Source organism: Myxine glutinosa, chromosome 7, assembly GCF_964187855.1.
Source record: "Myxine glutinosa chromosome 7, kmMyxGlut1.1, whole genome shotgun sequence".
Taxonomy (NCBI): domain Eukaryota; kingdom Metazoa; phylum Chordata; class Myxini; order Myxiniformes; family Myxinidae; genus Myxine; species Myxine glutinosa.
Window position 1 is genome coordinate 91838445 of NC_136267.1, and position 25293 is coordinate 91863737.

Here is a 25293-nt window from a genome sequence, read left to right on the forward strand (position 1 = left end):
TTTTTCTCAGGAGTGGCAATTCTGTCTGGCCACTCTCCCGTAAAGCCGAGATTTGTGAAGTGCTGCGGAGACTGTTGGCCGTCTGGCAGGTTCTCCCATCTCAGACAAGGAATTCTGTGGTTCTGTCAGAGTGGTCATTGGGTTCTTGATCACCTCCCTGACCAAGCTCCTTCTTGCCCGGTTTCTCAGTTTGGTCGGACAGCCAGCTTTAGGCCGATTCATGGTTGTTCCATATTCTTTCAATTTCTTAATGATGGAGCTCACTGTGCTCTTGGGAATTTTCAACACCCTATAAATTGTTTTTTCCCTTCCCCAGATCTATGCTTCATCACAATTCTATCTTGGAGTTATACAGACAATTCCTTGGACTTCATGGTAGAGTTTCTGCTCTGACATGCACTGTCAACTGTGGTACCTTATATAGAAAGGTGTGTTTCTTTCGAAATAATGTCCAATCACAATGAATGAGCCACAGGTTATGTTATCTCATGTAAATGATCCGGCTGAGAGACTACATCATCTTCATGAGATACATCATCAGAGACAGTCAAAACCAGTTGGTTTTAAGACTCGAATAGAGTCTGCTTTTTAGCTGATACCAGATGAATTCAGCAATGAACATGGATATCATTGCGACTGCTATTGGCACTTCACAAAGATTCTTGATCAAATGTACAGGTCTGAGCCAAGAGCAGGATGCTCAAATGAATCACGCTTAGGCCGTAAGTGATCAAGTGATAATAATACTGTGTTGTTTGCAAAAGATTGCATACTTTGAACTAAGGAAGAGAGTATTGCGATAAAAAAGGTCGGGATCTTGGACAACGGAGTAAACATCAAAATTCATGACAGATGGATGGAGAACAGTTCTTGAGTGTGCAGAAAATAAAAATGACAAAAAACTGTTGACAAGAACAAGAGGCTCTGAGCACATTTTCACACAAGCTGTCAGAAAAAAAATTACACAAGACCCCAGCATTGTAGAAGTGTAGACAGTAAATGAAAGCTACGTCAATAAGACCTAGGGAAAGCACATGAGTGTGCATTCAGCTGTGTGTGCAACAGAATTTTGAGGGAAGTTTTCGTGACAAAAAGATTGTTAAGCTCAATGACATATGCGAGCTGTATATTTCATCTTTAGAAAACACATCCTTTCCCAACCCCATGTACCAAAGTGAAAAGTTGAAAGCAAAATTGGAGAACACCTATGGAGCCCTTTGCCCCCTAAATATCACGAGAAAGTTTATCTCAAACTTGGTTTATAGCCTAGATATGAAGTTGGAAAGAGCAATGCAGCGGCATTTCTCCTCGTAACTGAAGATAATTTGTCAGAAGTTGTAAGATCTTTACGATATGCAATTCTCAATGTTAATGAGAAGTCTTGTCATCTCAAGTGGTCCCCAACTGCTGACCATAATGACAACACAGATGATATCATTCCACCAGGGTTGAGCAATTTCCTGAAATGTGTTACAGCTGGAAAAGTTAAAGAAACCTTTAAGCAGACCTACAGGCTTGTAAGCTCAATCGGACAAACCATATGTTGGTAACTTACGTATGTAAGATGCCAAAACATATCTGGAATCACTGGAAATTATGATGCGTACCAGCAGTGGCTCAGGAGTGGACTACACATGAATGATCCAAACATGTGGAAGCCACTCTAACCATGGCAGATATGTTTGGTGACTCTAAATCTATGACGAGAAACAAAGACCTGCAACTAGAGCATCAGCAGCCGTGTAGTGTGCGAGACACAATATGTCATTAAGGGATTCATGAATCCATTCACCATTGATGAGAAGCCTCCTCTACATTGTATTCTGTCTGGTGCTTGTATACCTGCTGGCAACGAGTGATATTCTGATTGCAAAGGACCAAGGTAAGGAAACATTTATCAAAGAAAGGTTGGAAACACATGAACACTTATTTGAACCAATTGACAGAATAAAGCTGAAGACCATGGAAGACATGGAGAAAACAGTGATAATCAAAAAGGCAAATAACAAAGTAGTGGAGTACAAGCAGCAGGGGAACATTACATTCCAACTGTTAGTCAAATCGTAGAAACAAGAGCCACCGGTGGATTTGGTGGATCTGCTGAAATACCCTCTGACTCCAGTTCTATACAACTCAGCACAGCCGAAACTGACAATTGAACGACTACAAGGCCGAAATATCATACTTATCTGTGAAATAAAAGGATACAGCTTCACATCTGAGGATGGGGAAACAACAATTATGAAACAGGTTGATGTTCTAACATCAACACAAGAAGACACGGACATCCTTGGATTATAATGTACTGCCTGTTTGCAAAGTATCACGGTTACAAGAACATACAAGTGAAAAGACTTAAAGGCATTACTATTTTGTTTGATACTGGTGCAGGAAACAATAATAAGCTAATGACCATGACGGCAATTGCATGAGCCTACACGCATGAGAACCATGCAGCACTTCTAGCTCTCCATGCATACAGTGATTGGGACACAAGTACATTTAAGGAGAAAGGGAAAGTGAAGCCCATCAAAAACTCTGGAGAAGATTCCAAGGAGTGTACCAGCTCTTGCAAGACTGCGGAATTATTGGAACATGCCACAGGACCTGATAACTGAGCTTGAGGAGGCCACGTGTGCATTATATGACAAAACATGGTTTGGATAAGGCTGCTCTTTAAAAGAAGAAGAAGACTAACAATTTGAGAACGTTCATGATCAGGGAAAAGTGTGAAGACAAGCCCTTGAATGCAGTGTGCAAAGTTGACATGGGAACCTTGCCACTTTGCAGGAAACGCTTGGACCAACACCTCAGAAAGGTAAATTATCAAGTTGCAGTGTGGAAGAACTGCACCAGATACACCTGCACAATAACGACAACATGGATGGGCACACAGATGGAATGCTGGAACCCTTATGGATACAAAGAGATATTCTTCCACAGCATGTCATTGGTGTTCTTCAGGAGGCATCAGCAGCCGACAGTGATGATGGCGAGGGTATTTCAGGATAAAACTAGTACGGCACTCATGCCTCATGCACACAATCTAGTACGGCACAACTAGTACGGTAGAGAACATGCCTCCACCGGGCTGAACAGTTTACATTTTGTATCCCACTGATGTCAGATCTCGATTCGGACCTGAACGAAAATGGAATCGTAATGTCCTTGTCACTAACCCAACTCATCCACCAAGTGTTTTCATAAGTCGTCCACAACTTTTTGAAATATAACGCTATGTATCGTTTTTGGCCCTATCAATCAATGGTGAAGAATCACTTTAAAAAAATTATCTGATCCTGGTCCAGATTCGAATCTTCACCAAAATCTAAACAATTCTTCCTTGTCACACACCCAACCTGTCCACAAAGTTTCGTCCGAATCCGTCAAAACTTTTTGAGATATCCTGTTTGCAAACAGACAGACAAACAGACAGACGGGGGTGAAAACATAACCTCCATCCACCTTCGTTGGCGGAGGTAATGAAGAGGTTTTTGATTGAGACAATGACTGATAGGACATGAGATACCAGACGGAACATGAAGATTCAAATGACATTTTTTATGTTGGCCGTGCCAGACATTACCTTGTAAGCTAATTTATCTACTTCGTCACACACCCAACCTCAAATGTTGTGTTTGTGTCCTTCCCCCTCTCCCCATCTTGTCTACCGCTCCCCTTATTTTTTGTGTTTTATGTGTCGGTTTGACTTTTTGTGTGATTAATGTTAGCTCTTTCACGAGCCTCGATCTTGCATACAAAAAGAAAAAAAAAAGTCATATTCCAGAGTAACAAAGTGAGTATCATTGTAATTGTTTTTAATTTTAAAATGCATTCGTTTAGGTTTTAATTTGAAGAAACCTCTCCTGTAATTTCTGAGAAATGTTGAAATTGACAGTTTTTGCATTTTAAGCAACATTTATACTTTTGATGAATATTCATGAATATGGAAATGGGATAATTAACATAACAAGATGAGGTATTAAAGATGAAAGGCATAACCTCTATTTTGGTACAATTTGTATTGTTCTATCTTTAAGGTTTTGCATGATATGTTCGATTTACTGATCGAGGTGCAATGGTTCCATTTTTGATGGATTGCCATGGAAATGGCTCAATTTGACATAGTGCAAGTGAGTTATTTTTGTGGGAACATATTGTTTTATCCAGTTGATCCTACTGAACTATTTGGTTCCCATGAAAAATCGTCTTGGGGGGGGAGGGGCAGCGGTGCACGGTGAGTTTCACTGGCCCCCGGCCTATATGGTTATCCTGTCTCCCCTCTTCCCCCTCCCAATCCCCCGGCCAACCCCACAATAACGTTGGAATAATTGTGACTGTCAAAGAAAGAAGAAACGAGTAGTGAGCAAACTCCAAGAGGCAGCACTACAAGGTACTACAGACCGACGCTGAGATGGTGTCCATTGCCCATTCTCCTGTTATTTCAGTTTCTCTCTTTATTTGCTTGCAGGACGTGAGCAAAACTGTGAAGATGTTCAGCATTTAGTGCCAATCCCAAGATGGCCTGAAAAGGTGCTGGTGGACCTCATCCTTAAACCACCTCTGCAGTCCCTATTGGGATGGTTCACATTTAACAGGATTTGGTTTTGGATGTTCCACGATTTTAATCCAGCTATTATGATGTAGGAACAACGATCTCTACATCTCCACGTGTAAATTAAAATGTTGTGCGACTTGGATCGGAACTTGAAGGTGGTGCACGTCTAAGTCTATGTAGCTGCTCTTAAATGGTACAGATCGTGGAGTTGTGGGGTGCTGATGAGGCAGGGAGGATGAGTCATTACAGTGCATCCTTAAGATTGTCCAGCCGGCATCCACAGATTTCAAATAAAGGGTGGAAGTTGTGGCAAAGCGATTAAGTAAGCAGCTATACATGTCCTGGATGGAATCGAGCTTCCAAGATGTTTTTCCCAACGCTTCCATCCAGTGAGTGATGGGTATATTCCATTACATTGTTGACGTCATGCTTGCATATAGATGGTGGAGTGGTCTTGAGGGGTCAGAGGTGAGCAACGTAGAGTACACCCATCTTCCGTCATTCATGCAACACCATTTGTGTTGATGTGGCTTTCCCAGTTGAACTAAAGGTCAATGACCTCTTGGTGTTGGCAGCAGGAGACTCTGGGTTTGCGGTGCCATTGAAAGTCAAAAGAAATCCGGGGGGGGAGCCCTCCAGTCTGACATCGTCATTACCTGGCGATTATCAGGTGTGAATACACCTTACTACTTGTCAGTCGAAGCCTTTACGTTGTCAAGGTCTTGGTGCAGGCATGTAAGTGTTGCTTCATTGTCACAGGTGTGACGAATGGTGCTGAACACTGTGACATCATTAGCAAACAGCCCCGTACGTGACCTTACGATGAATGTCAGGTGTGGTGCTGTTTCCTTCACTAAAAAAACGTAATCGCATCCCAATCATATATTTGTAGTAATTCCCATCATCATATACTATACATACAGTATACCCATAATATATATACACACTCATTATTGGCATCATAGAGCAATCCTTTATCCAGTCTTTTCCCCTATTAATCACACACCAATCCCATACCGATATGCCCACAACGTATTGCGAAATTCTGCTTCTGCTGCATTTACATATCGCGCTTTTCATTTTGTTTTTGTACGACCGGCTGTACGAGTTGCCGAAGTAACAGAAAGAAGCAAAATAAGCAAGGAAAGCGACAGACGAGCAAATATAGGAAGCAGCAAACTGGCGCCAGTTCGGCCCTAAGAGGACACAGCTGTGTTAACGGAGACGCTAATTGCGTGAGCGTTTTCCCAAAACCCCTAGTTTGGTCGTCGTGTTGTCGCCACCTGAACCCTAAGGATACTCCGAGCTCCTCAGGGATATGCCTCAACCCACCCCCAACTCCAGTTCGTATTTCCATGGCTAAAAACTCAAAGTTTTCTTCCTCTCTGACATCCATTATATTATCGGTGATGTCGGTACATCAGCATCGACCATGACTCAAAGCGCTCGACTTCGGCTGAAATGAAAGACCACCAAGGACCCCCAAGATCAGCTGTGAGAATGAGCTTTTTCCCCCTTTTTTTGTATACAAGATCGAGGCTCATGTAAGAGCTAACATTGATCACAAAAAGACAAACTGACACATAAAACATATGATAAAGGGAGCGAGAGAACAAGATGGAGAGCAGGGACATCGGGAGATCTGTGGGAGGGAGAGGGCTTGGGGGGGGGGGGGGGGAGGTAAAAAACACATTTTTTTTTTAGGAACAAGAATTTATGTAAAAGGAAAGGAGCTTTTTAGGAACAATAATTTATGTAAAAGGAAAGGAGCTTTTTAGGAACAATAATTTATGTAAAAGGCAATGAGCTTTTGAGGAACAGGAATTTATGTAAAAGGAAAGGAGCTTTTTAGGACATTAATTTATGTAAAAGGAAAGGAGCTTTTTAGGAACAGGAATTTATGGAAAAGGAAAGCTTTTTCGGAACAATAATTTATGTAAAAGGCAATGAGCTTTTTAGGAACAGGAATTTATGTAAAAGGAAAGGAGCTTTTTAGGAACAGAAATTTATGGAAAAGGAAAGGAGCTTTTTAGGAACAATAATTTATGTAAAAGGAAAGGAGCTTTTTAGGAACAGGAATTTATGGAAAAGGAAAGGAGCTTTTTAGGAACAATAATTTATGTAAAAGGCAATGAGCTTTTTAGGAACAATTAATTTATGGAAAAGGAAAGGAGCTTTTTAGGAACAATAATTTATGTAAAAGGCAATGAGCTTTTTCGGAACAATTAATTTATGGAAAAGGAAAGGAGCTTTTTAGGAACAATAATTTATGTAAAAGGCAATGAGCTTTTTAGGAACAATTAATTTATGTAAAAGGAAAGGAGCTTTTTAGGAACAGGAATTTATGCAAAAAGGAAAGGAGCTTTTTAGGAACAATAATTTATGTAAAAGGAAAGGAGCTTTTTCGGAACAATAATTTAAGTAAAAAAAAAAGAATCTTCTAAATGTGGGAGAACTAGTATTGCTATTAAGACCATCCACCTGACCTGCTTCAAGCTGTGCAGCGGGCGCTGAGTGATTCATCCCGCATGGTGGACACGTCAATAAAGGTAATTTTGAGACATCTGCGTGGAGTGCGCCCCTGTGGGTTTCTCTGGATAATTGTAAATCAGCCATCCTTTGTCCCCCATCCACTAAAAGGAAGGAGGTCTCGGCATTATGTGCCTTCAGTTCTACATGTCATAATGGTCGCCTGCGCATGGGGTATACGCTACCCCACTAATCTGTTTACACCAAATATGTGGTGAGGATTTGTGGGTCGTGTTGGACAAATAGGTCAATCCATCATTTAGTTAACGAATGACTCGAGTCGTTTCCATATCCGCATGTGCTGGGACACCTTTTCGTTTACTTGGCCAAAAAATATTCGGTCATAAATATTTGTACATACTGTTCAAATAGTTTAGCTGTGATCGATAGAAGAAGAAGAACCACCTTTAGATGCCATTTTTCCCCGCAGAGCAAGGGTTGGCCTTTTTTGGGCACCGTGGTCCCCTTTTTGAAGCAATGTTTTATGGCCGGATGTCCTTCCTGCCGCCAATCCTGTTAGTCGCCTCTTGCGGCACACAGGGAATTAACAGTGAACTGGTCTCAATTTTCCAACCTCAGAAGGATGACAGGCTGAGTCAACCCCCCTGTTGTTAATTCAGCGATCGACCAGGATTTCGAACCCAGGATCCTAGGATCCCAAGCCGGCACCCTAACCGCTAAAGACGTTTAAGCCAACACCAGGTACTGTAATCGATACACAATTAAAATATTTCATATCACGATAAACTCATGAAGCCTACACACCTCCACCACCTGACGTTTCCTGTCGACGAGGAAGAACTAATATTCGGCCCAATACCAATGTGGAGATCCTTTGCTACAGTATAGACCAATTACGCTTTCAACCGGTGTACAAAAAATGCTGTTATCACAGACATGCACTACCAGACACGAGTCTACAATCCATCCATCCCATGCATCCATAAAGCTTCCCTCCCCGTTATCCCTTCAATCCACGCGCCACTGTGCCGTGAGCCATTCCTGGGATGCCAATGACGAACGGTTCTTATAATGGCCTTAATTAGGTGTGTGCCGGTAACTTTGGCACAGCCGAACGCAGCCCATTTGCCACCTGAGTGTTGCACCACTGGGATCCACGGAGGAGTATTTGGACCCTTTTGCCTCGCTCCCGTTTCGGGGACTTGGGGAAGCCTTCCATGGGATTCTACTCGACCTGTGTCATTAAACTCCATTTAATCCCATGGACGTTTTCCCTGTCTGTCTGTCTGTCTGTCTCTCTCTCTGTCTCTCTCTCTGTCTCTCTCTCTGTCTCTCTCTCTGTCTCTCTCTCTGTCTCTCTCTCTGTCTCTCTCTCTGTCTCTCTCTCTGTCTCTCTCTCTGTCTCTCTCTCTGTCTCTCTCTCTGTCTCTCTCTCTGTCTCTCTCTCTGTCTCTCTCTCTGTCTCTCTCTCTCTCTCTCTCTCTCTCTCTCTCTCTCTCCTCTCTCTCTCTCTCTCTCTCTCTCTCTCTGCCTTTTAAGGTGATTATTTGAATGCTGACATGATATTCCATTCCTCGCCTCCTGGCTTATTTTACATTCATTTCCAGACAAATAATAGTCGTGGCAACTGGATCTTTCATTGCTGCAAGAACAAGAATCCTCCCAGCTCAAAAGCAAAGCAATCATTGATCTACGCCGAATATGCTTTCCAGAACATAAAGTATATATATATATATATATATTGTTGCGGATATGAGATTGGCCTCCATCCATATCCGCTTGTAAATATTCCCCTATTTCCCCAATACTTCCCAATTATCCCCAATCCCCCATTCCCTAGTCCCATTTTCTGTAAACAACACTCTGTAGACCCGACCTTCCCCTATTTCCCCCCATTAAATGTCGCATCCAGGTCCACCGCATCTCACGTAGACAACTATAGGACATCTTGCTAGTTATTCTTAGTCTATGTCAGTTAAGGACTCGTTTCCATTAATTCTGACTCTTCGTTGCACCAGAATGTGATTGTATGGCACCGTTAGAAAGTTTAGGACCTCCCAATACCTCCCCGCAGCTCTTCCTCACGGTTCAACAACAACAACAACAGCAGCAACAACAACGGCGGCAGCGCGGGGAGTGCGCGTCCTCACTCCGGCTTGGTTAGCCGCCATCGAACATGTGCTCCGACGGGGTTACCACGTAGGGGCTCGCTGTCAGCTCCTCGTCAAGGGCGGAGCCCGGTAACCCCCCGCACCCAATAGAAGCGGCGGACCGATTCCATCTGGGGCGGAGCAACGAGCCGAGGCGTGTCACTCCCGCTGAGCATGCGCAGGAAGAGGGAGGTGACGTCAGATGCGCGCTGGACTTGAAGGAAGAGAGACGCCACCAACCGAGCGCTGTGACACCTCCCTGCATCTACTGGACCGTGCTGTATCCTGTCCCTGAGCCAAGGTGCACCTTGTGCTATCGACTGCCTGTCCTTCCTTGCCATCAATCCCTGTGTAAGTCAGTCTTGTCCCGTTTGTCTGTGGTCTGTCGGGGATAAGATAAGACTGTGTCTAAGTGCCCATCTTTTCTGTGCTTTACCTCTTACCGTGTAATCTACCCTTTTCTGCACCACCAATTATATCCTCCTCCGGAGGTCTTGAGAACTGTACCCCTTGTGTCGTTTCATTTATCCCAGCCGTTGTGTCCTTTCCATCATTGATTTAGCGTAGCGCGATTCGGCCAACGTTCGAGTGGAATCGGGTGAGTTGGGGGAAGAATCGGGTAAACTGTGCGAACACGGCGGCCATTCCGCTCGGTCAAGCAACATCTTAAGTCGTGTCCGTAACAATATATATATATATATATATATATATATATATATATATATATATATGTATGTATATATAAATGATATATATATATATATATATATATATATATATATATATATATATATTGAGTATGTAAAATATATGTGTATATATATTGTTGCAGTTTTGAAATAAAGGTTAATTTCCCCTCTTAGTTAGTTACACCACAACATGTAGCCCTCGCGATAGTTCAGTTATTTCTTAGTAAATGTAAGCGTAGTCCTTTCTGTGTTTAGTTTTGCGTTGAGTAGGCCAGTGAGATTAGGTGTTCTTTTGGCGCTTTGGTTTTGGTTTAGCGCTGAAATACCTCGCGGCAGGCCTGAACAAGTCGACCAAGGCCAAAGGAAGGCGGGGCAGGATGAGCCATCGGTAAGCACGGGCCGCCAATCAGGGCTCGAGGGGAGTGGCAAACCACCACGACGACCAGAGGCGGGTTTGGAACATTCGAGTCGGGGCGGGGCCATATAACCCTGCTCCGAGCCCCCACCTCAGTTGAGTGAGAAGATGAGTTGCGCAGCCCATGAGATGAGTTTTGGATGAGGAGAGATCGCACGAGAAACGGACGGCACGAGAACGCAGAACGAATTGAATTGCCTCGTTGTACACGAACTTTGCCCTGTTCCCCACGCTCTGCGCAGTATTAATCGCGCGCTGTAAAGAAAGACCCGCCACTGGGCACAGACGTGCGATTTTCCTCCTGCCTGCCTTCGCCTGGATACGTGCCGTGACCGCCAGAGGGCCACGCCTGGTGAGCTGTCCCGGAGCGACCGAAGCAGGCGCGTTTGGCATGCGAACATCCTTCCTCCATCTCCACGTGTATGTGAGTGGGCCCATTGTCTGGATATAAGTAAGACTGACGGGGCTCTGCTCTGTGTCCCTTTCCTTCTTCAAATCATTGCACATAGTGGTAAATAAATTCTGTTCTTCCTTCTGATTTGACCGTCCTGTCTCTGCCATCATTGGCTTCGCATGGTATGAATAAAACCGCTCTAATCAGGTTCCAATAGAAAAGTAACAGCACGAGTCACGTGATACGCATTCTGCTCGGGCGTACTCGATTAAGCGTGGCTCGTGCGAGGCTCGATCCCCGCTTCCGTTGCGGCATGGGTACCAAAGGTACGTGCGAATTTGTCCCGAAACCCTTTTCCACGTTTGCACGGAAGTGGCGACTCGGTCTCACGGACCCGAAGTCCCAGGGGGAAAAAAGGGGTTTAATTTCCCCTTTGTAACGGAACGGACTTCGGGGGATCCACAACAATATATATACCCGTCAATGCACGGGTATATATATATATATATATATATATATATATATTACATATATATATATATATATATACATATATATATATATATATATATATATATATATATATATATATATATATATATATATATATATATATATACAGTATACAGTATACACATATATTTTAAGTGTATGTTTCTTCTATATACATATATATTTAAGTGTATATTTCTTCGATATACATATATATTTTAAGTGTATGTTTCCTCTATATACATTTATATTTTAAGTGTATGTTTCTTCTATATACATATATATTTTAAGTGTATGTTTCTTCTATATACATATATATTTTAAGTGTATGTTTCTTCTATATACATATATATTTTAAGTGTATGTTTCTTCTATATACATATATATTTTAAGTGTATGTTTCTTCTATGTACATATATATTTTAAGTGTATGTTTCTTCTATATACACATATATTTTAAGTGTATGTTTCTTCTATATACATAATACATATATATTTTAAGTGTATGTTTCTTCTATATACATATTATACTAGCAGAAGTACCCGGCATTGCCGGGCGGGGGAAGGGAGGGGGGAGGGGAGGGGAGGGGAACGGGGGGGAGGGGAGAAGAGGGGGGGGAGTGGAGAAGAGGGGAGGGGGAGGGGGAGAGGTGGAGAAGAGGGGGAGGGGGGAGGGGGAGATGGGAGAAGAGGAGGGGAGGGGAGGGGGAGTGGGAGGGGGGAGGAAGGGGGAGGGGAGGGGGGAGGGGAGGGGGGGAGGGGAAGGGGGAGAGGGAGGGGGAGGGAGGGGGGAGGAGAGGGGGGAGGGAGGAGGGGGAGGGGAGGAGAGGGGGGGAGGGGAGGGGGGGAGGGGAGAAGAGGGGGGAGGGGGAGGGGAGGAGAGGGGGAGGGATGGGATGGGAAGGGGGAGGATGGGAGGACAGGAGGGGGGAGGGGAGGGGGAGTGGGAGGGGGGAGGGAAGGGGGAGGGGAGGGGGGAGGGGAGGGGGGGGAGGGGAAGGGGGAGAGGGAGGGGGAGGGAGGGGGGAGGAGAGGGGGGAAGGGGAGGAGAGGGGGGAGAAGAGGAGAGGGGGGGAGGGGAGAAGAGGGGGGAGGGGGAGGGGAGGAGAGGGGGAGGGATGGGATGGGAAGGGGGAGGATGGGAGGACAGGAGGGGGGGAGGGGAGGGGGAGTGGGGAGGGGGGAGGGAAGGGGGAGGGGAGGGGGAGGGGAGGGGGGAGGGGAAGGGGGAGAGGGAGGGGGAGGGAGGGGGGAGGAGAGGGGGAGGGGAGGAGAGGGGGGGGAGGGGAGAAGAGGGGGGGGAAGTACCCGGCATTCGTGTATAAACGTGAGGGAGAAGAGGGGGGAGGGGAGGGGGGAGGGAGGAGAGGGGGGAGGGGGAGGGGGGTAGGGGTAGGGGAGGAGAGGGGGAGTGGGCGAGGGATGGGAGAGGAGCGGGGTGGGAGGGGGAGGGGAAGGGGGAGGGGGGAGGGGGAGGGGGATGGGGGAGGGGAGGGGAGGGGAAGGGGGAGGGGGAGGGGGAGGGTGGAGGGAGGAGGGGAGGGGGAGGGGGAGGGGGAGGGCGCGCGAATTGTCGAATCAGCGCGCTGCTCTGCCACCGATTCAGATTCCGTGTATGATATTCCTCGCTGAAAAAAAATATGGATCTAAAGATGAAAGAAAAAAAAACCTATGTGGTGTGAATGTGCAATGTTCCTCGCTCAAATGTCAAAAAACGCAATCACACGGCAGGAACATCACGTGATCGCTCTGAGCGATCGATTGCAACTCTGCGTCGTGTCGTGGGCGTGGCCAACGTGGCCTCATGCTCCCAGGTGATTGGCTAACTCGAGCTCGAGAGGAGCCATAATGCGCTACGTTATGGCACAAAAATATGGATTTAAAGATGAAAGAAAAAAAAACCTATGTGGTGTGAATGGCAATCTTCCTCGCTGAAATGTGAAAAAACGCATTCGCTTTTCGCTCTGAAATATGTGCGAACGTGTAACTGAGTTAATGGCGGCAAGGAACATCACGTGATCGCTCTGAGCGAATCAGCGCGCTGCTCTGCCATTCCGGTCATAATATTCCTCGCTGAAATGCGCTGAGGTAAAAATATGGTAAAAAAAAATTATGAAATAAATTTTTAGGTCGGCCATGTTCTTCCCAGGCTCAATGACCATGTTTGTGCCAAATATCAAGTACGTGAGCCTCTCCGTTTAGGAGTCTATTGGTAACATTACACACACACACACACACACACACACACACACACACACACACACACACACACACACACACACACACACACACAAACTGTGTTTTATAAATATAGATATTTTAAGTGTATGTTTCTTCTATATACATATATATTTTAAGTGTATGTTTCTTCAATATACACATATATTTTAAGTGTATGTTTCTTCTATATACATATATATATTATTATTATTATTATTATTATTATTATTTTAAAGTGTATTTTAAGTGTATGTAAGTGTATATATATATATATAATTATATATATATATATATATATATATATATATACACTCCATAAGTGTGTTTTACAGGCCAATCTTTTAACATGAATGTGTGTTCACTATGGTCTATTTTTGAGGATGAAACAAACTCGATAAAACATTTTCCTTAAAAGAGTAATTACGTTTCTTCTGTTGGAATTGCAGACGGTGTCTTGCAAATCGACCCTCAATGGAGGTATACAGAAGCGTGAGGTATACAGACAAAAAAAACAATAAATATCAGGTGCAGGGAGGTGAAATTTGCTACACGTGATGTGCCAACGTGCGCAGAGTAAAACGAGTGTTCATTTACATCCGTCGGATGCTTAATAAATAAAGAAGATAAAAGCACATGTGACACTAGGCCGAGGCTTCAGACTTTGGCATGAGGCTGCACCATTGCATCAACTGTTCCAACAAAAACAAAAGCTAAATTATGACTGGGATTACGGACAGTAAAATTACAGTTCAGTACTTCGTGTAACCCCCACGAGCATTCAGGAGAGCACGTACGCGTCGAGGCATGCTGTTCACGAGATTTGCCAAGGTTTGGACAGGAATCGCTTGCCATGCAGTGACAATAGTCTGCTGCAATTCATGCACAGAGGTAGGCTGCTGGTCCAAGTTGTCGATTTGACGCGTTAATTCTGCCCACAAGTTCTCTATCGGATTCATATCCGGGGACATGGCAGGCAACTCAATATGCTCTACACCACGGTCAGCAAGAAAGTGTTGGATCATGCGAGCACGATTAGGCTGTGCATTGTCATCTTGGAAGACAAAGTTTCCTCGAAAGGCTGCACAAGCAAATGGAAGCAATGTTTCTTCCAGAATGACCCTGTACTTGAACTGGTTCAGGTTTCCATTCAGAACAACCAGGTCAGTTTTGCGCCCTGCATGAAAAGCAGCCCAAACGGTCACCCCACCACCTCCAGCTTGGACTCTTGGCACTATACAATGTTCGTTGTGGGCTTCATGCACTTGTCTGCGCACTCGGACGCGGCAATCTTGACGATAGACCAGAAATCTAGACTCGTCACTGAAGGTCACGTGATTCCAGTGTCCTGGCTGCCATTGACGGTGCTCTCTGGCCCACTGCAATCGGCGCTGGCTGTGTTGTCTGGTCAGGCGTGGCTTTCTCAGGGGACGCCTGGCACGATAGCCTGCTTGAACCAGTCATTGTTTGACTAGCCTTCTGGATACAGGCACATTTGTCAGTTGCTGCCACTCAGCCCTAAGCTGATTAGCTGACTTGGTACGGCCATTGCAGACTAACCGGTGCAGCTGGCGATCATCTCTCCTTGTGGTTCTGCGTGGATGTCCTGGCCTAGGTATTGGAGTAGGGACACCCCTCTGAGCATTTCGTTTCAGAATCTTTGACACCTGACCTTGAGTGATGCCATACTGCCGAGCAATAGCACGCTGTTTCATGCCAGAATTTCGTAAAGCCACCACTCCATGACAAACAGCATTGTCACGTTGACGGACCATCTCCAGAGGAAGCGGCAATAACTTTTGTAGACCTGCAGCAGGTGTTTTCCACTAATACAGAACGCGACAACCCTTATATACCCGATTGTGAAGCCAATCGTGAAATGTACCTGTCCTTACATTTTGTCACGCCACCTGTGATATAATCCTGTTATTGACTTCTTGCTGCGAAGGGCAATCAGTGACATGGTTCTTTCAACAAAGACATCACCGAAGGGTAAAATAAACTCACCAGATTGATATACTGAGTTCAGAAAGTAAACCCAAGTCAAGAAAAAAAAAAATTCCATATTAAATGCCAAGTCTTATATATATATATATATATATATATATATATATATATATATATATATATATATATATATATATATATATATATATATATATATACTAGCGGGGTCACCCGTGGGAATCCCACGGGCATGGATGTGTGTGACATTTCGACATATTGAGTTATATGCTGCACATTCATTTTTACAAAATGGTTACTGGCAAGTCATCAGATCCAGAAATGGTGTGAATTTAGTTATTTCACATAATATGTGACCCCTCACTCCTCTCCACCTGACACTCTCCTGTCTCCACCTGACACTCTCCTGTCTCCACCTGACACTCTCCTCTCTCCACCTAGCACTCCTCTCCTCTCCAAACCCTCACATCCCTCTCCTTTCCAATCCCTCACCTCTCCAATCCCTCACACTCCTCTCCTCTGCAATCCTTCACACGCCTCTCCAATCGCGCTTCACACTCCTCTCCAATCGCGCCTCACACTCCTCTCCAATCGCGCCTCACACTCCTCTCCAATAGTGCCTCACACTCCTCTCCAATCGTGCCTCACACTCCCCTCCAATCACTCCTCTCCAATCGTGCCTCACACTCCTCTCCAATCACGCCTCACACTCCTCTCCAATCGCGCCTCACACTCCTCTCCAATAGTGCCTCACACTCCTCTCCAATCGTGCCTCACACTCCCCTCCAATCACTCCTCTCCAATCGCGCCTCACACTCCTCTCCAATCGCGCCTCACTCGCCTCTCCAATCGGCTTTCCCCGTCTCGTTTCTCTCCTTTTTCTCCCGTCTCGTTCTTTTTCTTGCTCCAAATCGGCCCGTCGGAATCGGAAATCGGCCCGTCTCGCCCGTCGGCCCGTCGGAATCGGAAATCGGCCCGTCTTGCTTTTGTGCTTGTGCGTAAATAAATTGTGTTCATGACACCATTTCTGGTGTTGGGCTAGCGGCTAGGGTGCCGGCTTAGGATCCTGGGTTCGAATCTCGGTCGATCGCCGAATTAATGCCAGGGGGGTTGACTCAGCCTGTCATCCTTCCGAGGTCGGCTAATTGAGTACCAGTTCACTGGTAATTCCCTGTTTGTCGTTGAAGGCGGCAAAAAGGGTTGGCGTCAGGAAGGGCATCCGGCCGTAAAACATTGCTTCAAAAAGGGGACAAAAAAACAACAACTACCACGGTCCCCGAAAAGGCCAACCCCCGCTTTGCGGGGAAAAATGGCCTCTAAACGGTGGTTTTTACACCATTTCTGGATCTGATGACTTGCCAGTAACCATTTTGTAAAAATGAATGTGCAGCATCTAATTCAATATGTCGAAATGTCACACACATCCATGCCCGTGGGATTCCCACGGGTGACCCCGCAAGTTTGCATTGACGTTCGTCGATGGACTCGTTCGCCCGTCTCATTCGTTTTCTTGCTGCATCCTGTTCAAGTCTGCGTTCTTCATCGATCGTCTCATTCATTTTGGAAATAGAAGTTTCCACGCAGCGCATGAATTGTCACGATCCTCAAGAGGAATTTGTCTCGTAATCATCAAATGATAAATGGCAAGTAAATTATATTGTGGAAAATTAAAGATTTCAAATAAACCTATTTAAAGTGTATTCGCACATAACTAATTTTAAAAAACGAACAAATATCTCTCGGTAATTTCCTGAAACATATTTTACTTCCGGCTAATAATGTTGAATTAAATAAAAACGAAGAAATATATGTCGGCATCATTGTTGACGTTTTTGTGACGACTGTCATCAAACGAAAAAGTAATATATCTTAACGGAAAAGCAAAAGCGAATTTTTAATATATATCGACACGTTGCCGTCGGTGTCATGTTGGGCGGTGTATGATACACCATGACGCGATTTTTAAAAATATATCTCTGCATTTTCCCGCGTGTGTGGAATGTTCTCAATTATTGCTGACACCGAGTCCAAAACCATCGATAAAAATGAAATCATATGGTGAGTTAGATTGGAGATAAAGGCGTGAGAGAGACTCAATGGCCTTGAAGTTGAAGTTACAGGCGTTTGAGAATTCATTTCGTTCTATAAACGGCAACTTTCATTGGATTTCCTTCCCGTTTTTTTTTCAACCGAGTCGAAAACTATGTTAGCGACTGTGAAAAATGAAATGATATATCGAATTTTTAATATGTATCGACACGTTGCCGTCGGTGTCATGTTAGGCGGTGTATGATACACCATGACGCGATTTTAAAAAATATATCTGCATTTTCCCGCGTGTGTGGAATGTTCTCAATTATTGCTGACACCGACTCTAAAACCATCGATAAAAATGAAATCATATGGTGAGTTAGATTGGAGATAAAGGCGTGAGAGAGACTCAATGGCCTTGAAGTTACAGGCATTTGAGAATTCATTTCGTTCTATAAACGGCAACTTTCATCGGATTTTCTTCTCGTTTTTTTTCAACCGAGTCTAAAACTATGTTAGCGACTGTGAAAAATGAAATGATATATCGAATTTAAAATAGATATCGACACATTGCCGTCGGTGTCATGTTGGGCGGTGTATGATACACCATGACGCGATTTTAAAAAATATATCTCTGCATTTTCCCGCGTGTGTGGAATGTTTGTGGAAAATTAAAGATTTCAAATAAACCTATTTAAAGTGTATGCGCACATAACTAATAAAAAAAACGAAGAAATATCTCTCGGTAATTTCCTGAAACATATTTTACTTCCGGCTAATATGTTGAATGAAATAAAAACGAAGAAATATATGTCGGCATCATTGTTGACGTTTTTGTGACGACTATCATCAAACGAAATAGTAATATATCATAACGGAAAAGCAAAAGCGAATTTTTAATATATATCGACACATTGCCGGCGGTGTCATGTTGGGCGGTGTATGATACACCATGACGCGATTTTAAAAAATATATCTCTGCATTTTCCCACGTGTGTGGATTGTTCTCAATTATTGCTGACACCGAGTCTAAAAGTAAAACCATCGATAAAAATGAAATCATATGGTGAGTTAGATTGGAGATAAAGGCGTGAGAGAGACTCAATGGCCTTGAAGTTACAGGCCTTTGAGAATTCATTTCGTTCTATAAACGGCAACTTTCATCGGATTTTCTTCCCGTTTTTTTTCAACCGAGTCTAAAACTATGTTAGCGACTGTGAAAAATGAAATGATTTATCGAATTTGATTTGAAATAAAACTGGGGGAGAGCAAGACACCACGGGCCTACAAAACAGGACTCAAAGCTATGCGAGTTAATAAAATGGTGGATATTTGTTTATAGCCACTCCCAGAATGGGTGGAGCTATGGGTGGAGCTACTCTGCAAACCGAGTAAGCCACACCCCGGACAGACACCCAACAGATAGACAGACAGACAGACAGAATCATCTACGGCTATTATAATATAGATAGATAGATATATATATATATACATATATATATATATATATATATATATATATATATATATATATATATATATATATATATATATATATATATATATATATATATATATCAGTTATATCTATATAATAATAGCGTAAGGACTCGACTTTGTTATCCCTTTTACACCACACCCAGTGACCCGATGCCCACGGCACTAATGGATTTACGATCTACGAACCGCACTCTTTGTTTATCACGTACAGCCATACTCGAAAAATCTGAATTAGCCGACATTGGGGCCCAAAAGCATCCGATTAACTGCCGATACGACGCCATCTTACGACGCCATCGTATTGGTGTCTGCTGGGCGAAGGCGAAGCAAGCCGTCCGCTGATTGGACAGGTGAAGGCGAAAGCAAGCCATCCACTGAGTGGACAATCCAGAGCATGCATTTGTGCCGGTGTCGGCAATCGTTGTTCATATACGCACTCTTCATTCTCATCTTTCTTCCTAACTCTTACTCGGACAAGCAAATCCCTTATGCCATCCATAATGGTACACTCTATCCATACACCACATCCTCCCTTCCGTGGATGTTCCACGGGTTTCGGCGAGTCTATATAATAATAGCGTAAGGACTCGACTTTGTTATCCCTTTTACGCCGCACCCAGTGACCCGATGCCCACGGCACTAATGGATTTATGATCTACGAACCTCGCCCTTTGTTTATCACGTACAGACATACTCGAAAAATCTGAATTAGCCGACGTTGGGGCCCAAAAGCATCCGATTAACTGCCGATACGATGCCATCTTACGACGCCATGGTATTGGCGTCTGCTGGGCGAAGGCGAAGCAAGCCGTCCGCTGATTGGACAGACGAAGGCGAAAGCAAGCCGTCCACTGAGTGGACAATCCAGAGCATGCATTTGTGCCGGTGTCGGCGATCGTTGTTCAGATACGCACTCTTCATTCTCATCTTTCTTCCTAACTCTTACTCGGACAAGCAAATCCCCTTTGCCATCCATAATGGTACACTCTATCCATACACCACATCCTCCCTTCCGTGGATGTTCAACGGGTTTCGGCTAGTATATGTATAAATATATATATATATATATATACATCAGTCATTATCCGCTTCCGGTCATTGACCCGCTTCCGGTCCTGTCTGGAGAGGACGCTGGCGTTACTTGTTCGCCGCTTCTCCGACTGGGTCATTGTACATAGTCTGCTTTTCTGGTGGTCGTGGCGGCTTTTTGGCCGTTGGATCTGCTCCCTGCTTGGTCCCGGCTCTGCTCCTGGCTTCGCCTGCCCGGCTCTTCCACCGTTGCCTCAGGCCCGCTCCCGAACTGTCCTGCGCCTCGTCTACCGCTTCGGCCTTTACTGTCTTGCTCGCCGCTTCCACTGGCAAGGCCTACTCGTCCTCCTCGACCTTGGCCTTGTCCTCGTCCCCTTCGCTCCTGCCTGACATGGCTCTAAGGTACTCCGCTGCAAGGCTACTTCTGCTCAACACTTACTCCACCCCATCATGCATCTCTGCAAACAAATACCATGGACTCCTGCGACGACCCAGATATATTCATAGAGGCTCTGGTCATAAGTTTGTTTACTCACAAACAGGTCACTTCATTCCCGTACTCTGGTCAGCTCAGTGCACTCCCACTCATCGTCCCAGCGCACCTGGTCACAGCAACGCACACGATCGCACCTCCTGTCTGCAAACCCTGGCTAAATCACCTGAGTTCATCCCCACCGTACAAACAAACATGAAGCTCACCCTGTTCAATACCCGGTCCCTCAACAACAAAAGCCTCATCCTGAACGACTACATTCTGGATAATAAACTGGACTTTCTCAGTCTCACTGAAACCTGGCAACAACCTCTGGACTACTTCTCACTCAACCTCACTACACCCAATGGATATTCATACATCAATAAACCACGCTCGGAGGGCCGAGGTGGTGGAATTGCCGTAATACACCGACAGGACATCAAGACCAGCCTCATCTCCATCTCATCTGCTCCATCATTTGAACACCTGGCTTTTAAACTGTCTGGTCACACGCAGTCAGTCATGGCTGTCGTCTACCGCCCTACCAAACCACACCCATCATTCCTGTCTGACTTCTCCTACTTTCTGACCCAGCTCTGTTCCCTCTCCCCCTCAATCCTCCTCCTCAGTGATTTCAATATCCACATGGACTCCACTGACTCCGCAATAACCACTGACTTCACTGATTTACTCACCTGCTTTAACCTCACTCAACATGTCACCTTTCCTACCCATAACTGTGGGCACATTCTGGACCTTGTCTGCTCTACTGGATTAATTTTGCACCATCTCTCTGGCTCCGACCTCACCCTCTCTGACCACTTAGCCATCACTATGACCATCAACATCCCCACCCCAGCACCAAGGCATTATCGCACTATCAACTTCCGTAAGCTAAACGCTCTTTCACCTACCTCATTCTCATCCACCCTCTCTGAAAAAATGTCCACTTCTCCCTTCGTTGACCTCCACACCCCTTCTGACCTCACTGACTACTACAACCACACTCTCTCCTCCTGCCTTGACCAGCTTGCGCCTATAAAAACCAAATCAGTTTCTTTCACCCATTGTGCTCCCTGGTTTACCCCTGAACTCCGCCTGATGAAAACTCGTGCTCGCCAACTTGAAAGACTCCGCAATAAAACAGGTCTCACAATTCACTCCCAAGCCTACAAGGACCACCTACAGCACTACAAAGATGCCCTCTCCCGCGCCCGCTCCGCCTACTACTCTCAAATTATCTACTCTGGCTCCGGAAACCCAAAAGCACTCTTCTCTACAATAAACAAACTCCTCAGCCCGCTGAACACCACCACCCAGTCATTCACAGTAGACAACTGCATCTCCTTCCTTTCATTCTTCCAAAGCAAAATTGACAACATCTACAACAGCTTAACCACCACCACACCCGCTCCCCCTCACACCACCCCCCCCCCCCCTTATCCTGCCAACCCCTGTGTCAGTTCTCCCCAGTCTCCCCTACTGACCTCTCTGAACTCCTCATAGGAATGAAAACTGCCACATGCACTCTTGACCCCATCCTCTTCAGCTTTGTCAAGGCCTCCCTTCCTGCTCTCTCTCCACTTATCACTGCAACAATAAACTCCTCCCTGTCTACAGGCATCGTCCCACCATCCCTCAAAATTGCTGCTGTTACCCCCATTCTGAAAAAACCTGGACTCAACCCTGACACCCTAAATAACTTCAGACCCATCTCCAACCTACCCTTTCTGTCAAAAGTTTTGGAACGCGCTGCAGACACTCAACTCAAACATCACCTCTCTGCCAATAACCTGTATGAAACATTCCAATCCGGATTCCGCTCCAACCACAGTACTGAAACTGCTCTCCTCAAAATCACCAACGACCTTCTCCTCTCCTCTGACGCCAGCAACCTCAACATTCTCATCCTCCTCGACCTCAGTGCCACCTTTGACACCATCAATCACACCATCCTCCTCACCCGACTTGAAACCACCTTTAACATTACCGGCACTGCCCTCTCTTGGATCAAATCATACCTCTCTGACAGACGCCAGTTCATCTCCATCAATAACTGCAAATCCCCCACTGCTCCCCTCCCCCAAGGTGCCCCCCAAGGTTCTGTTCTTGGCCCCCTCCTCTTCATCCTGTACCTGTCCCCCCTTGGTCACTTAATCCGCCGTCATGGTCTCCAATTCCACTGCTTCGTCGATGACATCCAGCTTTTCATCTCCACCAAGTCCATCTCCACCGCCACCCACTCTATCCTGACAAACTGCATCACTGAAATAAAATCCTGGCTTCAAATCAACTTCCTCAAACTTATCTGTGATAAATCTGAAATAATCATCATTGGCCCAAAAACGCTCACCAAATCCACCCACAACTTTGCCCTCAACATCGACGGTCTCCCAGTATCCACCTCCTCTCACATCCGGAATCTTGGCATCATCTTTGACCAAACCCTCTCCTTCGACAAATACACTAAACAGATCACAAAGACAGCCTACTTTCACCTGAAAAACATCGCCCGTCTCCATCCATCCCTCTCCTCCACGGCTGCAGAAACCCTCATCCACGCCTTCATCACCTCCCGTCTGGACTACTGCAACAGCCTCCTCTATGGTTCACCCTCAATAATCACCAATAAACTCCAGTACATTCAGAACTCCGCTGCCCGTCTACTCACCCATTCCCGGATCCGTGACCACATCACCCCTGTCCTTTATAAGCTTCACTGGCTCCCCATCCCAGAGAATCCAGTACAAAATCCTCCTCTTGACCTACAAAGCCCTCCATAACCTGGCCCCATCCTAGCTGACTGACCTCCTCTCCAGACACACTCCCACCCGCAACCTCCACTCTGCTGGTACCAACCTCCTGACCCCCCCCCCCCCCACCCCCCCCCCCATCCAGACCAAATTCAGATCCTGGGGGGACAGGGCCTTCTTCATCGCTGCTCCCACCCTCTGGAACTCACTACCTCACACCATCAGAGACTCCTCCTCACTCACCACATTCAAAACATCACTCAAGACCCACCTGTTCAACACTGCATTCAACATTTTACCCACAGCATTTAACCCCTGACTATCTCTTCTCCTTCTCCTTCCTTTTGCTTTGATTATTTACCTCTTGATTTTTTCTTTTTGCACTTGTTTTTTGTACTCTGTCAAAGCGCCTTTGGGCTTCTTGAAAAGCGCTATATAAAATAAATGTATTATTATTATTATTATTATGCGACTTCATACCATCAGTGAGGAACCGCCAGGAAGGTGTCCCATACAGCTATTGCTGCACCTTACTGGGAGCGATAAGCACCGCCTGCCACACGGTAACATTATCTCTGGTATCCACTCAATATATGGAGTCGATCTGGATGCGGTTGGGAGTAACTAATTAGTATCCATAATGACGCACTGCTAGATGGCTCCTCCAGATCTTGACAGGCAATGCGGACATGCGTGACAATGACGTCATGACGTTCGCACATTAGGTTGGAGCGCCAAATTACAGATACTAATATATATATATCAAATCCTATGGGATGTTAACTTTGAGATCAAATCCTATGGGAGATCAAATCCTATGGGATGTTAACTTTGAAATAAAATGGGGATATTATTAGGCTAACAAGAGTAAAACAGCCAGCATTACCAAGTTAACTGTGGAAATAATAAACATGTTGGAATATTTTTAGATGAAAATGAAAGTTGTTTTTATTTATTTATATATACATATATATATATTATATTATATATATATATATATATATATATATATATATATATATATATATATATATATATATATATATATATATATATATATATATATATATATATATATATATCTGTGCAGCGTCTGTCCTGTGTTGTGTTGTCTTGTCACTGAACTACTTACTTTTGTGAAATCGTACCAAACTTCTGGTATGCACATATCTCTCCCGTCGGTATGTCCTAAGGGTATTGTTTTTGAAAAATATTCCAATTTTATTTAATTTATTTTTTTGGAATTTTTTTGGGAAAATATTTTTTTTCAACTTCAATTGTTTATAAAAACGAATATGACGTATATTACAAATACATTTGTGCAAAATAATTGTTTGAATTATGATTGGTTTAAACCATGACAAAACGGCAATTCGGGTACAGTCATTTATCTATATATCTACACATCTGGGCAGTGTCTGTTGTCACTTAACGACTCCCTGAAACTTTTGTTTCCGTGGTTGTGAAGTGTTTTTAATAACGTTGTGGTGGTTTTGAATCACGTGGTGGTGAGGTATTTTGAATTATGTGGTGGTGAGGTGTTTTTAAATCACATGGTGGTGAGGTGTTTTCAAATGACGTGGTGGTGAGGTGTTTTTAAATCACATGGTGGTGAGGGGTTTTAAAATCACATGGTGGTGAGGGGTTTTAAAATCACATGGTGGTGAGGTGTTTTGATTTACGTGGTGGTGAGGTATTTATAATTACGTGGTGGTGGGGTGTTTTGAATTACGTGGTGGTGAGGTATTTTGATTTACGTGGTGGTGAGGTATTTATAATTACGTGGTGGTGAGGTGTTTTTAAATCACATGGTGGTGAGGTGTTTTCAAATGACGTGGTGGTGAGGTGTTTTTAAATCACATGGTGGTGAGGGGTTTTAAAATCACATGGTGGTGAGGTGTTTTGATTTACGTGGTGGTGAGGTATTTATAATTACGTGGTGGTGAGGTGTTTTGAATTACGTGGTGGTGAGGTGTTTTGAATTACGTGGTGGTGAGGTGTTTTTAAATGACGTGGTGGTGAGGTGTTTTTAATTTCGTGGCTGTGAGGTGTTTTTATTACGTGTTTTATGGCTGTGAGGTGTTTTTATTACGTGTTTTATGGCTGTGAGGTGTTTTATTACGTGTTTTATGGCT